At 36.4% G+C, this 14,433-nt stretch overlaps 1 protein-coding gene and 1 non-coding gene across 6 annotated transcripts in view; both read left to right on the forward strand.

Annotated features, from left to right (window-relative positions):
- LOC114487977 (transcription factor SOX-6-like) overlaps positions 1–14,433 on the forward strand; it is a 317,754-nt gene that overhangs the window by 11,537 nt on the left and 291,784 nt on the right. The window lies entirely within an intron of this gene.
- TRNAE-UUC (transfer RNA glutamic acid (anticodon UUC)) lies at positions 10,650–10,722 on the forward strand. Its single transcript has one exon. It is a non-coding gene; the product is annotated as a tRNA-Glu (tRNA).

A 14,433-nucleotide genomic window follows, 5' to 3' on the forward strand; every position in this document is an offset into this window, starting at 1 on the left:
AAGAATTTTAATCTTGGAACCAGCTAAAATTACATGTTATATTTAATTTTTATTTTTTAATATAATACTCTAAGGCATTATTAAAAGAAATTTTCAGCTTCTCTGAGGTTAGACCCTTTAAACTTTTACAGACAACAGTTCCAGAGAATGCCTACATTTGTACTTTTTGTATAGATTTGTGTGATTTACAGGCAAGCTAAGGTAGGGTCATGTACCCTGAATACTTACGTGTTTTAAATTGTGTACTAATTTGTAACAGGCTTATTTTCTCCAAGGAAAATATATATATAGCAACCTACATTTGGTGGGACTAGTGAACTTGGCAACTCTTAATTCTGTGTATGGCATGGCAGGGAAAGAATGAAAAATACCTCAGCCTTTAATTATGACACCTTGGGACCTTTTCCAAAGCACTCATCATAATTAGTCATGTCTTAGTTGTGAAATTTTGTGTTTAATTTCTTCGTTATGTCCACATGGAAAACTCATTCATGTTACCAGGAGCGAGAGTAAAGTATATGGAAATGTATACCCTTTCATATTGTATGCTGATTTTTTCTTTTGAATGTTGTTAGCACCACTTTCACATCTTTGGATCATTCTCTTCTTCCTTTCTGATCTATGCATACACTGGTTGCTATTACAATTGCAGTAAAACAGGACATTTGTATCAATGTCCTTTATTTATTTACTTATTTTTTAACATCTTTATTGGAGTATAATTGCTTTACAATGGTGTGTTAGTTTCTGCTTCATAACAAAGTGAATCAGCTATACATATACATATATCCCCATATCTCTTCCCTCTTGCATCTCCCTCTCTCCCACCCTCCCTATCCCTTATGAGGCTATGATTATACAGTTTTTAGTTTTGCTTATTTAACAAATTTATATCTGGGGTAATTTAAAAATAGAAATATAATTTTATTACATTTAGTAGGAGGGGCATTAAATTATTTGGACATCCTAAATTGTTTCAAAGGAAGCTTCTATTTAATTTTAAATACGTATATTGCTATTGCATCTTAAAAGTAAATAACTTTGATTATTAATAAAATGTTTGACTGTTATCACATAGTAGCACTAGTTGGTATCCTCCCTGCTTGATTGGCGTGAATGTAACATTTTCATCACGTAGTAGCACTAGTTGGTATCCTCCCTGCTTGATTGGTGTGAATGTTGCATTTTCAGTAGCTGAGGTGAAAAGATCATAATTTAGGATGTTTAAGGAGAGAAGGAAATAGAAATCTTAAGTGGCTGGGTTAGCCTAAGGACAACTGGACAGTATTGTTGGTAAGGGTGAGCCTGGAAGAATTCCTCTTGACAAGATAATTTTAAGGCTTATTTGGGGGAACTTCTGACTATAATAGAATAGTGATCTCCAAACTTTTTGGATAGGGCACACCACCAGCGAAATATTTATGAGCATGTGCCCTAATACATGTCCATATTTATTTATAATTTTATACATGTACTATTGTGGTAGTATATGCTATAAAACATTCATAAATAGATATTAAATTGAAAGAGGTATAGATAGAATAAATAATATTTAAAAACTAACTGTGGTTCCCCCAAACTCTGTTGTATGCTTTGGTTTTTTTTTTTTTTTTTTTTTTTCCTGTACGCGGGCCTCTCACTGCTGTGGCCTCTCCCGTTGCGGAGCACAGGCTCCGGACGCGCAGCCTCAGCGGCCATGGCTCACGGGCCCAGCCGCTCCGCGGCATGTGGGATCTTCCAGGGCCTGGGCACGAACTCGTGTCCCCTGCGTCGGCAGGCGGTCTCTCAACCACTGCGTCACCAGGGAAGCCCTGCTTTGGTATTTTTAAAAGTCTTAATTTAACACTCGGTGATAAAGTGATTTAAAGATTTGGTTCTAGGTTTGACTTTCTTTGCTACATGGTTTTAATGCTGCCACAGCTAAAACTAATACCTCAGAAAGAAAAATACATCCAAATGGAAGAAGTACATTATTGTTTGCACTTAGTAACATGTGATACTAATTTATTAATCCTTTACACAAAATATGCAAAAAGTTTGTTAAAATGTGGCTAGTAAATCTCTATCTTCTCTGATGACAATCAGTTGTTTTTACCATATTTTTAATAAATGGGCTCAAAAACACATTGAAACTCTTTGGAACAGCATTAAACAGGTTAGAATATTCTGTTGCCAATTTTTAAATTGAAAACAGATGAAAGTTTTTGTAGGTGATAGACATAAAATTTTTGGTAATAAAATCACACTATGATGGAATCATTTCCAAACATGTTTTTAAAATACTTTTTAAATAGAATTTATCTGTTTTGAAAAGTATTTACTTTATCATTTGATAAAATATCACCTTCACCTTGAAGAGACAGATTAAATTTGTTTGATGGTATGTATGTATGTATCTGTCTGTCTGTCCATCTATCTATCTAGTCTAGTCTAGCTATTTGATAACACGCACTCACAGCTACTTGTCATCACATAAAAGGTTAACACATTTGGTACACAAGTTTTTTTGTTCCTTATCCTTAAGTTTGGAAACTTTGCCATGAGATAAGCAGTGGAAACTGTGGGTAGCGCAAACAATTCTCATGGTTACTCCTCATCTCATTTCAAAGCATTATAAAGATTTTACTCTGTTTTATAGGTTTATTTTTAAAAGTAATCGCATCATCATGTAGCACTTGGCTTGAACATTGTGCCGAAATTGCTTGGCTATGAATGATGTAGTTAGTCCATGGTGTTATCTTTGTAATCTTATCCCTAATTTTTTCTGTTTAGTCCCACCAGGGCAATCACTTCACCAGTAGTTACACTTAGTCACTTTTCCCTAAAAATTACTTTTATTTAAAAAGTAACACTGTTGAGGTTGTATCTTCTTTGGTACCTATTTTGGTGACTCACTCAGAAGTAGTACTTTGCCTATCAAAGATCATAAACTGAGGCATGTTCAAAAATATGTACATTCATTATCTGAAAACCAATCATTCTAAGTGACATTAGTTTCTTTTTCAAATCTACAGCCACGTTTTCTATGCAACTTCCTACATTGTTTGTGGCACTGCTCACTGTACAACCCATAAGGACATCATTCACATTGCGTTCTAGTTAAATGGTTACCCAGGGATGTACATTGTGGCAGATCTGATTTTTTAGCCAGGAAATGTATTTAGATGTTGCATATTGTTTTCTATGTATTATTTTTAGCTATTTTTATAGCAGCAGGAAGAACAAGAACCTTTCTAATAGCATGTGGCTTTTTGTCTTTTATAACTAAGGAACTTCAGAAGAGGTTTCTAAACATTTAACATAAGTTTGGTGAAATTTTGTAAAATATTGGATTGAGTATTGTATGATTTTAAACATTATTGGAAAAATTGCAGCAAGTACAAAAATTTATATCTGTTTGCTTTGTTTTTAAATGTCTTACTGATTGCAATGGCTTCATATTATTATTTAACATCTCAAAGTACAGTAGGGTAAGGTATACTGTTAATGATACTAGATATAAATCTATATCTCAAATTGTCTTTTTGATAAGTTAAAAAAAATCTTGGCCTATTTCTTATCAGATCTGTTTGGATCATTGTTGTTTTATCCTATAATGTGGCCACTAAAGGACTACTAGTATGGTACAAGTGTTAGCTTGGTCATGGTATTATTGTCACTAATGTGTATATTATTAATATTATCCTCAAACTGTGGTCTCTCTGGAAGGATCTTTTTAAGCCACTTTAGTGTTTGTTCAGGGTTAATTTAGTTAAAAACTAAGTAATATTATCAATAATCAGACTATTGTTTCCTCTGGTACAGGATGTGACATATTTATGTTTGATAATTGGTATTTAAATTTAAGTGAGGATTAGTTTTTCTCACTTTTTAATAAATAAATATACACCAGTATATTTCTATAGTGTACTCCTGGGATGTGTGAGCTTACTTTGGAGACCACTTAAATAGAAAAGCAAATGAGAAGCAGGGGTGAGGTTATGAAGAATCAAGGAGGAAAAGCATAGTTTCCAAGGAACACTCTCCTGGGACACAATCCCACTGAAGAATGTAGCCAGTCACTGAAAACCTGAGACAGGGAGTAGGGCTACAGATTTATCAGAATGGGGGTTCATTTTTATAGGGCTCTGATATGAGAGAGGAAGCACTTAAGCCACCTTTTGTTGCAAGGCAAAACAATCTGAGTCATTTGTTGGCGTGAAGGGGTCAGTGAGATTCCATAGTTCAGTGTGTTTATCATGTTGCAGGGGAGGGGACCAAGTGGAGCATCACTACTCCCTTGAATGCCTGGAGTTCTTTGTTGCTTCTATTCTCAGCCTTCCTTGGATTTAGATACAATCAGAGCAGAAGTTGGGAAAAGTGAGTAAAGCAGCAATGAGGGATGGCTATAGGCTAACGTTGTCTTCAGCTTTCTCTTCTCCCTTTCCCTCTTTTCTCTAACTTGGTATATTTGTTGGGCAGCTTGGTGTAGTAGCAAGGACCCAGTTTGGGAGTTTCAGCTCTGCCAATAAACTTTTGCTGACTTTGGCTAAATCACTTCTTTCTAGGAATCAGTTTCTTTACTGGTAGAATGGGAAGTTTGATGATCTACAAAGAGGTTTCATCTCTAACATCCTGTTTATACCCTTCTGGGATAGGGCCCTGTGCTGCCTCTATACAGAGCTTTCACTGAAGTTCCCTGTTCTGTATATCAACCTCAAAGCACCATGTCCACTCTCTGTCTTCTAAACTGACAAATGGTCAGTAATCTAATTATTAAACGAATTCATGCTGGTTTGATTAATGAGCAAAAACTGTAAAATATTTCTATCTTCTTCCCTTCACCCTTCCAACTTTGATAAAGTATATGTCCACAGTGTGATCCTAGACAGTGCTCTTGCTTTCTAACCTAAAGTGGCTGGTGAGAACTTTAGGAAGGAAGTATTAGCATCTGAAGGGTTGTGTCTGTGAAGGAGGTTGGGCTGGACGAGATGGACAGGGCATTGGGATACGGCCATCAATCCATTGCATGTGTTTGGCCAGGCTGGCAGTGGTGGACAGTGCCAGGTTTCTTGAGTATGGTTTCTATCACCAACAGAGTTGGCTGTCTTTGAAGTCTGCTAGTTAATCTCTTCCAGAATCTTAGAGTACAACTAGCACTCAAGAGGAGGAGGATAAAGGAATCTCTAGGAATAAGAATCCCCCTTATTTTCAGTAAGAACTTAATTCTCATCTTTCAACAGTTTTTTGAAGCATCTAATAAATGAACAGATTTCAGATTTTCTTTTTCTTTTTAGTACCTATTCATTGCCATGGATGGAGGCAATACTGACTAATGAAACAGATGCATATCACCAAAAATATATTGGGCAATAGCCACATATTTCTGGGTGCTTTCATAAGATGGAGATAATAACCTAAGTATCATAGTTTTTGAGAGGTTTCAATATACAAAATACACTTGGAAGAGTGCCTGATACATTGTAAGCTCTCATTAGACATCAGTGATTATTTTATTATTTCATTTGCGTAACAATTCTGGGAGATATATGTCATTATCCTCATTTTATAGACAAAGAAATTAAGGTTTGGGGAGGGACAATGACTTGCCCAAGGTCACATAGTCATTAAATGGCAAAACCATAATCTAAACCCAGATGTCCTGGTTTGAAGTCCTGTGGCATTTCTGCTATATAATACAGCTGCCTCTAATAGGCACGTAAGTCATGAGATTTCCCCCAGATAATCTACAAGCTAGATAATTGGGAGCTTGGATAATCAGGATAATCAGGAGCTGAACATATTATTATGTGATGTTGAGTTTCAGTAAGTTTGGTTATTAAGGCAGCCCTTGTTTGCAGGCTCAATGTGAACTGAAACTCATCTATATCAGAACCATATCCTCCTTTTGCATAGTTCTGATCTCAGTTTTACATAGTTTGGATGTCTTGGTTTGATCTCAGTTACTGCAGAACCTTGCAAAGTGAGGACCTGGATCCAATATGCACTAGTTTCAGTTAACACAGTGTAATGCAAATTGAGGGCTGTCTGTATATCTATTAGCTTCACATTCACATAAAGAAACTTTCACTTTCTTTTTCTGTTGGACCAGTTAGATGGTTCATTTCCACTTGATGACCCATTATTTTTTGCATTCTTTTGCTTACAAGGTTCTGTTTCTGCTAAGGGAGGGCACCATTTTACTTAAGTAAGATCTTTGAAGGTCACTGGTGATTGGCTTTTGGCTTAAAGGCACACCACCCCTGACATTTATTGTATGCAGCAGTAGATCTCTCGCTGGTCTTAGACAGACACACCTGTTTTCTTTACCTTTTTTTACAAAAATTCTCTCCACTCTCCATTACATGTCTAAGTTTTCTTTCTGAATTGATGTGTCTCTTTCCATCTGTTCCAGCAATGTAGAAGGCCAGTGAGGCCAGTTATCTCTCAATTGTTGTTTTACAACTCACTGTCAGTTGCAGTAGACAGTGAGCAGCCATTAGGCAAGAACTGAGTATATTTAAATTTCTTTTTATATATAGATGCTTAAATTATTTTTAAGCACTTATTAATAATTTCAACCTGAAGATAGATGCATAGAATGCATAGGTATCGATGTTAGGGCAAGATAAGATTGAAAATACTGGTGCTTTGAATGTCCTCTTGTCCCAAATGTTTAAAAAATTCTCCTCCCTTGAATTTTTATTGTTCTCCTGCCCCTTCCCCATCTTTAAGATTATGTTTCAAAACCTGTTCTTAGTTTCCTTTGTCAAGCATTCTGAAGAGCAGTAATTCTTTGCTGACTCGAATTTTATTTCTATTACCTATACAGTGCTGGAGAATTAGTTTGGGGTAAAGTGAGCTTGTGACATTTTGGCTGAGAGCATACTCCACCACTTTCTGGCTTTACCTTGGACCTGTTATGTTGAACTCTTTAGGCCTCAGTTTCTTTATCTGTAAGATTGCACCCACTTCTTTGGGTTGTTTTAGGATTAAATGATTAAATATAAGTGTTTAGAACAGTGCTTGGCACATGGTAGGTGCCATGTAAGCATTAGCTATTATTAAGGTGAATGTCTTTAAAAGGAGAATCTGGCTAAAAGTAAAGAGTATTATATTCAAAAACTTTATTGAGGGGTAAAAGTAAATATTACTAGAATGTAATGTAAAATTATCCTACAATTTCCCCAACACAATGACTCTACAGTACTTTTGAGAGAGAATACTCACTGTTCTATAGTAATAGGTACTTTGAGAACCTCTTCAAATGCAAATCAACAGATCTACTTGAATTAATATTTCTTTGCTATAAGGTCAACATCTTAATTTTTGAGTTTCGTAATTTATGGAGAGTAGTTGACTTGGGTACAGAGTGAGTTTGGGTATGAATTTTTCTTGGGGCTAGATTTTTGACAGTAGCAATAACTGAAGAATCAGTGGTGAACTTAAAGAGGTGGCAGCTAGCAGACAGGGAGTTTGACCCAGGAGGCACCCCACAGTGAGGACCCAGGTGCAGCCTGGCTTGGCCAGTGATTGCAGACCTGATTTCTAGGCCCTAGAAGGTTATGGGCGGAGGCAGCTGGCTGAGATTGGGGTGTGGAGTTGGTAACTTTCTGTTGCCCTCAAGACTTTTTTTGATGCAGACTCAAGTATCCTGTGGACCCAGGTGGCATCCTCTGGGAGGAGCTCAGCCTCAGCCAAACATGGGCCAGGGATTGCAGGCTTGAACTCCAGGTCCCAGAAGATTCCTAGTGGAGGCAGCAGACTGGCTATGTTAGATCTAGGATTTGAACCCAAGTTCGTCTGCTGGCAAAAGCTAAGCTCTTTCCACTAATGACTCCATGCAGTTTCCCTGGTGGAGAGGGTACCAGTGGAGAAAAGGAAAGTAGCTGAGGCAGTGGAGGTATCTATGAGTTCAGCATCTAAATGCATAGATGATATACAGTATCTGAGAGGGAAGCTGTGAAATCAAAGGGGCTGCCTGCAGGCAGCAATGACATGGTGATGGTGCCAGAGGAGATGGCAGTGGTATGGTAGTTATTATAAGCCTTTCATAGATAGATTAGAACTTGGGAATGCATTTCTGTGTATTCCTGTAGTGCTTATACCTCAAATCATAAACTCATAGTTTGCATCATGGAATCTCAGAGTTGAAAGTGTTCAGTACAGTAGATTTCATGTACATGATCATCCAGTCCACGCTGGGGGAGCAATGAAAGAGACATTACTTCCCCCTTTCCACTCAAATGTAATCTCCACATGGATAGGAATTTTGTTTGTTTGTTCATTGTTTAATTTTTAGTGACTAGAGCAATGCCTGGAACCTAAAAGCACTCAGTAGATATTATTGAATGAAAGAGTACTTGGATAATTTGTTTAAAAGTTATGTTTTATATATTAAACAATATTATGTACCAAGTGGTATTTCCTTTAAGTCTTACCTTAACCCTGTGAGGTATGTATTATTATTTCCAGTTTATGGATGAGGAAACTGAGATTCAGAAATTAAGTAATTTTCTTTTTCTTTTTTTAAATTGAAGTATAGCTGACATATAATATTGGTTTCAGGTATACGACATAATGGTTTGGCATTTATATACATTACAAAATTATCACCACAATGTCTAGTAACCACCTGTTACCATACAAAGGTATGAAAATATTGTTGACTACATTCTATATGCTGCACATTACATCCTCATGACTTATTTATTGTATGGTTGGAAGTCTGTACCTCTTAAATCCTTTCACCTGTTTCATCCAATCCCCCATCCCCTTCCCTCTGGCAACCACCAGTTTGTTCTCTGTATCTATGAGTCTGTTTCTATTTTGTTTTGTTTTTTGGATTCCATATATAAGTGAAATTGTATGGTATTTGTATTCCTCTGTCTGACTTATTTCGCTTAGCATAATACTCTCTAGATCCATCCATGTTGCTATAAATGTCAAGATTACATTCTTTTTTATGACTAATATTCCATTGTATATATCTATTTCTTCTTTATCCATTTATTTATTGATGGACACTTAGATTGCTGCCATATCTTGGTTGTTGTAAATAATGCTGTGATGAACATAAGGGTGAATACAGCTCTTTGAATTAGTGTTTTCATTTTCTTTGGATAGAAACTCTGGAGTGGCATTGCTGGTTCATATGGTAGTTCTATTTTTAATTTTTTAAGGAACCTGCATACCATTTTCCATAGTGGCTGTACCAATTTACATTCCCTCCAACAATGTATGAGGGTTAGAAATTAAGTAATTTTCTTAAGGTGACATTACTGAAACACAATGGTCAGGATTTGAATCTAAGAGTATTACCATTACATTATACTGTGGAATTATCACCTTTGTTGTTTTAGATAATATTCTTTTATTAATGGAGCCTAAATTTCTATGGAAGCCACATCATGCTGTTGATTCACTAATCTTACTGCCAACTAAAACTCAGAAGCCTTTTAGTTACCATGTCTCATCCATCCTATACTTGAGCTGCTGAGTTTTTTTTGGGTGTGGGGAGCTAAGTGCAGGAGCTTGCCTTTATTCCAGATAGATTTTCTCTGGTTAGATTGATTTGATCTTTCTCTTTTAAAAAAAAAATAATTAATTAATTTTTGGCTGCCTTGGGTCTTCATTGCTGCGCGGGCTTTCTCTAGTTGCTGCGAGCAGGGGCTACTCTTCATTGCGGTGTGTGGGCTTCTCATTGCGGTGGCTTCTCTTGTTGCAGAGCACAGGCTCTAGGCGCGTGGGCTTCAGTAGCTGTGGCATGCTGGCTCATTAGTTGTGGCTCATGGGCTCTAGAGCACAGGCTCAGTAGTTGTGGCACACGGGCTTAGTTGCTCTGCAGCATGTGAAATCTTCCTGGACCAGGGCTCGAACCCGTGTCCCCTGCACTGGCAGGCAGATTCTTAACCACTGTGCCAGCAGGGAAGTCCCTGATTGATCTTTCTTCATTAAGATTTTTTGGTTTAGTATGCTTTTAAATTTTCATCAAGTATTTTTTGGCATTTATTGATAAAATAATTTGTTTACTTTTTAGTTTTAGTTAATATTCTATAAAACATGTTGATAGGTTTTCTAGTGCTTAACTAGCCTGTATTCCTCAAATAAGCTACTTAGTTATAGTATATATTTATACATGTATATATATTCATGCTGCTGAATTTGAATTTTGTATATATGAGTTATATCACTGAATCCAATATATCAATGTATATCTGTATTCATTAATTTTTATGCTATCTTTATAGAGTTTTGATAGTAGGGTCGTGACAGTTTCATAAAATGAATTGGAAGCTTCCCATCTTTGTCTATCTTCTGGAAGCACAGGAATTGTCTACTGCCATCTTTGTCTATTGGAGAGCATAGGAATTGTCAGTTCTTTACAAGTTAAAAAATCTTAGTTGTAAAACCATTTGGTCTTCACACCTTTAAAAGAGATAGGTATTTAACAGTATTTTATTGGTCTGTTCATATTTTCTATGCTTTATCGAGTCAGTTTTGGTAATTTAAAAGATATATTGGCGTAATGATATTGATATTATATTCTCTTATTTTTTTCTTTTTCCTATCTATGGTTATATTCTCTTTCTTATTCCATATGTTTTTAAAATTTTTGTTAAGACCTTTTTGGATCTTGATTCTGTCATTTAACGTATTAATTAGGGAGTTCCCTGGTGGTCCAGTGGTCAGGACTCTGCACTTTCACTGCTGAGGACCCAGGTTCAATCCCTGGTTGGGGAACTAAGATTCCACAAGCTGTGAGGTGTGGCCAAAAAAACCCCCAAAACAAAATAAAACAAAACAAAAAAACCACATTAATTATTAGAAACTTTGTTTGAGCGTGCATTTATTCATATATCTGTAAGGCTTAATTAATTAAATAAAATTCAAGAAACATTTATTTAGTATCTTCTATATGCCAGATAGATGCTAGAGATACAAAGGTGATTAAAACAACGTCCTACTCTTACATTTACAGTATAGCAAGCATATTGGAGACTGGTTGTCAAATGCTTGCTGAAATTCAGATACATTATTTCTAATGCATTACTCATCTAGCAATAAAGTACTTCTGAAAAAGAAACAAAAGAGGTTGATATGATATTCTTTGTGAACCAATGTTTTGGTCCTAATGATTACCTCTTGTCCCTGTAGGTGGTCAGTTATACATTCTAGAATCTTGTCCTGTTAGTTAAATTCGTGTAAGGGATGTGTACTGGGACATGTCTTGCTCATTAATAGAGATTCCATTGGAAATATTTTTAGGGAATATTTAAACCATTCTAGAATTTATACACTTTATCATCTAGAGAAGTGCTTCTTAAATTTTAGTGGGCATACAGACCATCTGGGGATCTTATTAAAATGCAGATTCTGATTCTGTAAGTCTAGATGGGGCATGAGATTCAGTATTTCTAACAAGCCCCCAGGTAGTGTCATTGTTGATTTCCCTCAGGGCTGCTGACTAGGACCACACTTTGAGGACAGAAGGATAATATATATTCTGATTTACCCTTAGTAAGATGCCAGGTTTCAGAAAATTAACAAATAGAGCATTTAGGCTAAAATTAAGAAGACTGACAATGCCTCATATGTTGGTGAGGATGTAGAACAACTGAAACTCTAATATACTGCTGGTGGGAGTATAAATAGTTATAACCGATTTTGAAAATTATTTGGTGTTATATGCTAAAGTTAAACATATGCCTTTCTATGACAGCAGTTCCAGTCCTAGGTATATACCCAAGAAAAGTGAGTGCTTATGTCCACCAAAAGACATGCAAAACATCTTCATAGCCATTGTATTCATAATAGCCACAAATTGTAAACAACCCAGATGTCCATCAACAGGAGAATGGATAAATAAATTGTGGAATACTTATTCAGTGTAATACTAACACAGCAATAAAAACTTATTGATATTCACAGCAACATGAGTGACTCTCACAGACATTATGTGGAAAATAGAGAAGTAGGTAAAAGAGATAGAAACAGAGCTAGATAAAGATTAGAGGAGATAGGAGACAGAGTATGTACATGATTCTACTTATTAAATTCAAGACCAGGCATAACCACTCTGCAAGTATAAAAGTCAGAATGGTGGTTCACTCTACAAGTATAAAAGTCAGAATGGTGGTTATCTCTGGGGATGCATTAGTTAGGAAGAGGCATGTGAGAACTTTTTAGGGTGCTTTTAATCTGGGTGGTGGTTACATGGGAGAGTACATATGTAGAAATTCAGTGAATGAACTCACTGACTGAACTTAAGATTAGTGCACTTTACTCTCCATTATACTGTAATGAAATTTTTATTTTAATAAAAGAAATAGAGCATTAAAAGATAAAAAGGTACCTTTTGAATTCTGAACAGGGCTATTTTTTTAGCAGTGGAATTGATTTCCAAGCGAGTTATATGTTTGCATTCACAGTCATCTACTGATGAAAATATTTAAAAATGTATTTAAAAGTAGTGAATTAATGTAGCTAACTGATTCCTTAAAATAATAAGTATAGTTGCCATTGAATTTTAGGATAATTGAATCACAGCTCAAACACAGTTTGGTTAAGTCAGAACATTTCCATTGTTTTGAAGGGAGATGTGAAACTCCCAAGAAGACTAGCTCTCATCAGCTATTTTGGAAATCAAAGAAAACCCTTTAGAGGTGTGCTTTGTCTTTTTACTCTTGAAACCTTCCCTATCAATTTGTAACTTATGTTCTCCATCCAGATGCCTTAATACTCCTGCTGTAATCTCTTACTGCCTAAAATTCCCCATTGTTTCTTATTCAGGACAGATCTTAAATCTTTTTTTTATCTCTATCTTTATTTCTCTAATATTTCTCCATGCCCCTCTTCTCAGGGTCATAGGGTTCTGTAGTTTTCAGACTTCGTAAGCAGTAGAACCCATTTTTCAAGTAAATCCTTATTTATGGAAATATAACAAAGATAAACTTTGGCTGAAACCTTGACTGCTCAGATCCCTTCAACTCTTCCTCAATTCCCCCTTTCAGCTTACTCTTTCCTCTTTATCCCACAACTTGAGGGTGCGATACACTGGGGGGCAAAATAATATAACCTAGCCCAATCTTTTCACTTTACAGAGGAGACTGAAGTACAGAAAGGGCTTCACAGCTATAGTGGTCAACTACTTCAGGCTATCATATAATTAGTTTTAATTGCTAAGTAGCAAAATTGAAATGTGGAAAAATAAGATTTAAAAAATCTTTACATACTGTTTGAATAATCAGTATAGTGATCCCCAAAATATGCTTTTCACGTTGTGCTCATAGGCAAGTAGCCACAATTAAAAATTCCCTGTTACAAGGAAACATTAATGACATCTTAAAAACAGTAGTGTTATTTTTGACAAGGGAGCCAAGACAATTCAATGGGAACATAATAGTCTTTTTAACAAATAGTGCTGGGACAACTGCATATTCCCATGCAGAAGAATGGAGTTGTATCCCTACCTCACATCTGACTCATAAACATAGGAGTATATCTTCTCGACCTTGGATTAGGCAGTGATTTCTTAGATATGACAACAAAAGCATAAGTGAAAATAAAGATAAATTGAACTACATTAAAATTAAAAACTTTTTTTTTTTTTTTTTTGTGGTATGCGGGCCTCCCTCTGTTGTGGCCTCTCCCGTTGCGGAGCACAGGCTCCGGACACGCAGGCTCAGCGGCCACGGCTCACGGGCCCAGCTGCTCCCCGGCATGCACAGGCTCCGGACACGCAGGCTCAGCGGCCACGGCTCACGGGCCCAGCTGCTCCGCGGCATGTGGGATCCTCCCGGGCCGGGGCGCGAACCCGGTTCCCCTGCATCGGCAGGCAGACGCGCAACCACTGCGCCACCAGGGAAGCCCCTAAAAACTTTTTTGATCAAAGGAAACCATCAAGAAAGTGAAAAGACAACCTATAGAATGGGTGAAAATATTTGCAAATCATATATTGATAAGAAACTAGTATTCAATCTATAGAAAGAACTCTTATACCTCAACAATAAAAAGACAACCCAATTTTTTTAAAGGGCAACGGATTTGAACAAATATTTTTCCAAATAAGATTTACAAATGGCTGATAAGCCCATAAAAAGAGGCTCAAGATCATTAGTCATTAGGGAAACGTAAATCAAAATCACAATGAGATATTACTTCTCACACACTAGAATGGCTATAGTCATAAAAACTGAAACTAACAAATGTTGGCAAAGATGTGGAGAAATTGGAACCTTTGTACATTGCTGGTGGGAATGTAAAATGGTGCAGCCACTTTAGAGAACAATTTAGCAATTTCTCAAAAAGTTTAATATGTAACTACTATATGACCCAGAAATTCCACTCCTACTAGCTGAGATATGGTCTCCTCAGAAATGGAATAGGTGACAAAGAAGGCTTTGATAGCAAGAAGGGAAATTAGGAAAGATATATTATAATAAATAATATTGT

This window comes from Physeter macrocephalus, chromosome 16 (assembly GCF_002837175.3).
Source record: "Physeter macrocephalus isolate SW-GA chromosome 16, ASM283717v5, whole genome shotgun sequence".
NCBI lineage: Eukaryota > Metazoa > Chordata > Mammalia > Artiodactyla > Physeteridae > Physeter > Physeter macrocephalus.